At 31.8% G+C, this 6,000-nt stretch overlaps 1 protein-coding gene across 2 annotated transcripts in view; it reads left to right on the top strand.

The window, feature by feature from the left end:
• The first annotated feature begins 248 nt into the window (after positions 1 to 248).
• Positions 249 to 6,000, top strand: part of LOC143079996 (uncharacterized) — a 28,927-nt gene continuing 23,175 nt past the window's right edge. The window contains exon 1 of one of the 2 annotated variants that reach the window (XM_076255639.1): positions 249 to 384. The gene's annotated coding sequence lies outside the window, so the exon portion shown is untranslated. Of the gene's footprint in view, positions 442 to 6,000 lie in introns of both variants that reach the window. The other variant, XM_076255638.1, reaches the window with a different exon arrangement.

Below are 6,000 nucleotides of genomic sequence, written 5' to 3'. Positions count from 1 at the left end.
CATTTTAACATCTATGAGAAGACAAACTTACATCAAAAACTTCTAACGTTTGGAAAAAAGATAATTTTACGGTCATAAATAAAAGTAGTCACACTTCTATACTCTCTTATTATTCTTTTACATATTCAGATTCATTTAAAAACTATTTAATTTAAATACTAACATACTTCATTCCTACTCAAACCGACCCGGAAGTTTATATTATAAATACATTGGGATTTCTCTGTTAAAGAGATGACAATAATATCATTTTGTGAAATGATAACTATCTTCGTTTCTGAGTCGTACGGAAAAGCAAGACCGTAGTTTGTGTTTAAAACCATCCTACTAAATTGTCCAGTGTAGTGTATTTGATGGAAGGATACATGTTGTAAGGCAAATTGAGCAAGTAGAATTACCTTTGTATGTATAATTCGAAGGAGAAAACTAATAGATATTATAGTAAGTGTCAATACTATTTTTTTTTTTTTTTATTATTTTCTATGTTTGGTCTTAATTAAAATTACTCGTAATGAATGATTTTAATTACTAAGTTTAAGACGTTTGGTCTAGTATATACTATTTATACTTTTCCAAGTTTAGTTTATAAGGAAATATTATAGAATATATATATCAACGAGGCAGACCTAACGATAAACACAAATCCAAAAGATATACAAGACGAAAGTTTCAATCATGAAGATGCTATGCATCCTCATCAAACCGTGTTAGTCATGTATATGTGTTTTTTAGCTTACTGAGTGATCACACATATACTTTGTTGTTGTCTGGGACATAGGGTATGGTTAAACTGGGCTGTTGAAGTTTTAAACCCCTTTATCTTTTAATTAATCACGAACAGCGGAATTACAAAAGGTACACAGATGCACCTTTATCAAATACCTGTTTTTGTTGATTGGTTGCTGGCTGTTGTCTATTCCACAGCCCTTTTATTTATATGTATCCGCAACCCAAATGGACTCAGTCTGATTTTATTGAGGCATTAAAGTCGACTCACTGAATGAGGAAAACAAACGTATTTCAAATGGATATATATATATATAACATCATTGTTTTAATATATTTGTATACTAATGAGAGAGCGATAAACATTTATTTTTGTACAATGCGTCTTAGCCAATTCTATTTTTTAAGATATTACTGAGTCCTTGTCCCCTTTTCCGACCTTCGTTTATGTAGTCGTAACTATTCATGCGCAGCAAGTAGGAATTGTGTACGAATACAGAAAACGCTGAGTCAAAAATTAAATATACGGTGCATTTAAACGATATTAACGACCCACAACTTTTTGAACAACTTTTATAAAACAAATACACAGGAAGTTATTAAGCTTTCTCCAACATTAAACAATAAAAGTACTGTATTTAAAAATAAAAATTTTAAGATAAAAAAATCAATGTTCAAACAGGTACATGTACATGTAACCACAAAACAGAAAGGGAAATCCGAACGAACAAAATCATAAAAGATGAATTAAAGTTAACATTGTTACATGAATGTAACCAGCGGCAGATTGATTAGTGTGATTGGAGCGTTGTTAAACAGGGCGAATATATACATTTCCGAAAGTAAAATATTAGTCATGATATAAGTAAAGTTAAAAAAACAAAATTTTGTAGGTTCTGTAAAGGTTTAAGATTAGAAGACCGGCAGTAAAATGTGTGACTGCTGCCTCAAATTGAGGAGCGCTGTGACTGAAAAATTATTCTGTGAACAAACTTAGCTTATATAGATTGTATAATTATTTTTTTAAAAGAACGTTGGTTAAGATATATATTGGAGGTCGTTCATTTAAAAACGTATCAACCGTATCATATACGTTGACGTATACGCATTTTGAATAGTATTTTCTAGTGATCCCGAGCTTAAGAATATTATACTTTTTCCCTCTGTCCCTCTGGTATCTTTTGTCCCTCTTTTCCAACAATTAAGTCAGTTACAAATTAGATACTAGCATTAGAAATTAATCAGTTGCCCATCTGCGTTATTAAAAGTATAAACAATTAAATCTCGGAATTACATACTGAAGATGCGTATATACTGTACGTCAACGTATATTACTGTACGTCAACGTATATGATACGGCTGATACACTTTTAAATGACTGACCTCTAATGTAAATAAGATTTGTCAAATAATTAATATTTAGTATTCAGTTGATTTTTAAAAAAAAATATTTTGACAGAAAGCTCTATTTGCATTATATTCAGTGAAGGATCCAGGAGGGGAACCTTCCGAGTGCCGGGGTGGAACCCCCTTTTTTAAGACGATGAATTCATTTGAATTGGGACATATCGTTTGATCTAACGACCCCCCCCCCCCAACCTCCACACACGTTTATCCTTGGTTGTGAACCCCGCTTTAAAAATGGCTGGATCCGACTCTCATAGTTTCTGTTTCCTGGAAGTTTTCAAGATTGTATAATACAATTATTAAAAGTTTAACGCATAATAGCAATTTCGAATTATGAAATTTTGTTAATTTCCGTTAACAGTACTAGTATAATCTTTGTTGAATTTGAAACAGAGGATATGTTTTGATCAAATCGTACATCTTGACTCAAGTATTAATTTCTGCTCCTGCATTTTGTTCTGTTTCCTCGTTTCCTGTTTAATTCTGTATTCTAATTTTTTTAAGTCATTGTTTTTCTTCTATTCTATATAAATTTTGCCCATTATTCTCTATTCTATATAAATTTTGCCCATTATTTTCTATTCTATATAAATTTTGCCCATTATTCTATATTCTATATAAATTTTGCCCATTATTTTCTATTCTATATAAATTTTGCCCATTATTCTATATTCTATATAAATTTTGCCCCTTATTTTCTATTCTATATAAATTTTGCCCATTATTTTCTATTCTATATAAATTTTGCCCATTATTTTCTATTCTATATAAATTTTGCCCATTATTCTCTTTTCTTTATAAATTTTGCCCATTATTTTCAATTCTATATAAATTTTGCCCATTATTTTCTATTCTATATAAATTTTGCCCATTATTCTCTTTTCTTTATACATGTTAGAAGTTTTGCCCATTATTCTCTATTCTTTATTTTTGGGGGTCTGTTTTTCTCTATTCTTTACATTTTGTTGTCTTTTATTCTATAAACCCAATCCAGACCGTCTACTATGTTCTTGGTAGATGTTTAGTACAATGTATATCAAATATGATGACACCAAGGTTACAAAACTTAAAGTTTTAATTTTGCTAAATTTTATTATTCATATTGCATAGTTTGACTTGACTATAAGCATGATAAGCCACCAAGATAAAAATGAATGTTTTTACATGGGTAAATAAGAATAACAATAAACTATCTGCCCTTTGTGTACTTTGATAGTATAATATATATTTTGAAATTAAAAAAAAACAACAATGAGTTAAAACAAACAAACTTCATAAGACATTCACATGTGTTCATTCATTGAACTAGGATGGCTGGATATGCAAGTACAAAACCTAATAATCCAAAAAAAATCTATGGAACTCAGCTATCTTCAAGTTTGAACAATGTACACCAAATATCACTAAGTTTGACATTCCAAAAGTGGTTCCACTTAACTTTGCTCTACCGTAAACATTTAAACTAGACATGACTTAGAGCGTCAACGGTTACCGTAATAGATCATGACTGAAGGGGATGGGTCAAATAATATCCATGGAATGAGACATTCTAATTCGAAATCAAATGAATACCAAATAGTATTGCCTTACCATAGTCCCCCTTAATAAACTGACATAATCCACATATAAACTTCTACATTTTAACCAAGCAAAAGTTTCAAAATCACTAATTTAGTCCTTACACCTTACTGAGGGGGCAGTGCTAAATAATTTGTATGAAAATGGCTTTAATGCATTGTGCCAATGATATAAAAAACGAATACCAAATATCATTGACTAGCAGTAGTGGGCAAAACATAAATACAAACTGTAAAAAACAAGTCTTTCGTTCTTAATATACCATGCATTGTATACACTACAGGACAATATACACTTATCATTTGAACTTCTTATTTGCATTACTTGCGATAATGTTAACCCATTGAAAGATTTGTAAAGTTAATTTCCTTAATATCTCAAATATCATATTAGGCAACAACCATTTGATTTTCTGGTGGGGGGCTATGGTTTTTTTTTTCTGTACAAACTTTTTTTTTCGCCTGCGGCGAAAAACAATCTATTTTTTTCGCGACAAGTCAAAAACAATTTTTTTCTTTCAATTTTAGCATTACATATAGTGGTAGCTGAGGGTGAAACAAACATTTTTTTTTTCTTAGAATCAAAAACAAATTATTTTTTTCTCCAAAAACTGGAAACAAACTTTCCCCCCCCCCCCCCCCCAGAAAATCAAATGGTTGCTGCCTTACATCTAATCTGAGCAGTGGACGCAGGAATGTACGGTCTGCGGAGTTAAAGTTTAAACCAATTTCATACGAGTACACTACATGTACATATACGAAGTACGAACCCTTGTATCTGAGCATCGGACGAAGGAATGTATGGTCTGCAGAGTAAAATCAATATCATACGATTACATTACATGTACGAAATACGAACCCTTGTATCTGAGCAGCGGACGAAGGAATCTATGGTCTGCGGAGTAAAATTAATATCATACGATTTCATTACATGTACGAAGAACGAATCCTTGTATCTGTTCTGTGATGATAGATGTAGATCCTTTCACAGTCTAGTGACGGTACATCTGCTCAGTATAAAAATTCCTTAGCTCGACTTGAATATGTGAACTCCGTCATCAAATTTGTCTGTACGTAGGTTTAGGGGTTCAATCCTTCTCCCTTTTAGTTCCATACAAAGAAGTGCAGAATTTTTACTTTTTACTCTTTGATATATTTAGTACCTTGACTGCATCATGTGCCTGTCCTAAGGAAGGAGCCTCGTTATTATCTAAATAGTTTTGTCATTTAGAGAAATTGGTATGGATGGTAGTCTCAAATAAATGTATTTGCAACTTCTCTAGACTCGCTTTGATTTACAGAATGATGTTCTCACAATGTAATCATCTGAGTCGGTGTTTTATTGGAGGCCGGTTTTCGACCTCTAGATGAATTTTGGAAGGAGTTTCTTTGTCGTCTGATACCGGTCTCATTTAAGTTTACCTATAGGTTTAAAATTTAAAAATGTAGATATATGTGTGACTTGTAGGTGGCACGGTAGTATTTGTATTCCAGAATTTAGGTTGCTCTTTTGTGTACCCTACTTAGATAAATGTATCTAAACAGTGTGATTGGACAAAAAATACAGTATCAACTGAACATACTTTCCCAGACTGGGGGATGAATCAGGTGTAGAAAAATATGTAATAATTTTACAAACAGATGAAAATGGATTTTTGAGATTTTTTTAAAATTTTGTATTCACTGCACCATAAAAGACCTGAAAGTACTATAGTGGCCATAGGTTTTTAAAAATAGCAAAAAAAGTAAACGGTCATGATACATATTCAAATTCATTTCTGAATAGTTAAATGAAATTACTTCAGTTAACTGTGAATGTAGAATTTTTTGCAGTGTTAGAAAGTGGTGAAAATTCTAAAAAGGCTATCATTATCGCTTATGGGCCAGGAAATACTACCGTGCTACCTGTAAGTTGCAGCATGGTTATCTTATCTGAGAGTTTATCCGACAAACAATTTCTGCGAACAGTTTTTTAAAATTGATATTAAGATGCCTTTGATTGTATACAACATGTTCAGTGAGGAGCAGACCATTTCGTGCTTAAGACTGTTTAAGATAAAAAAAAAAAAAAAAAAAAAGGGGGGGGAGGGGGGGGGGTTGCCAATATTTCGGTTAGGTTTTCGATACATAGCCATACCTACAAATGACACACCGTCGTATATAAAACTCAAGTAACTGCAGGTTATGTGTAAATTTACGATTTGGTCATTCAAAATGAAATGATGTATGTAAAGCAAGCTGGTAAAGATTATTTTCACATCAGAATAACCCTTAAACATTTCTGGAAAAA

The sequence above is a fragment of the Mytilus galloprovincialis genome, chromosome 6 (genome assembly GCF_965363235.1).
Source record: "Mytilus galloprovincialis chromosome 6, xbMytGall1.hap1.1, whole genome shotgun sequence".
Classification (NCBI taxonomy): Eukaryota; Metazoa; Mollusca; class Bivalvia; order Mytilida; family Mytilidae; genus Mytilus; species Mytilus galloprovincialis.
This window is presented reverse-complemented; position numbering and strand designations above follow the sequence as displayed.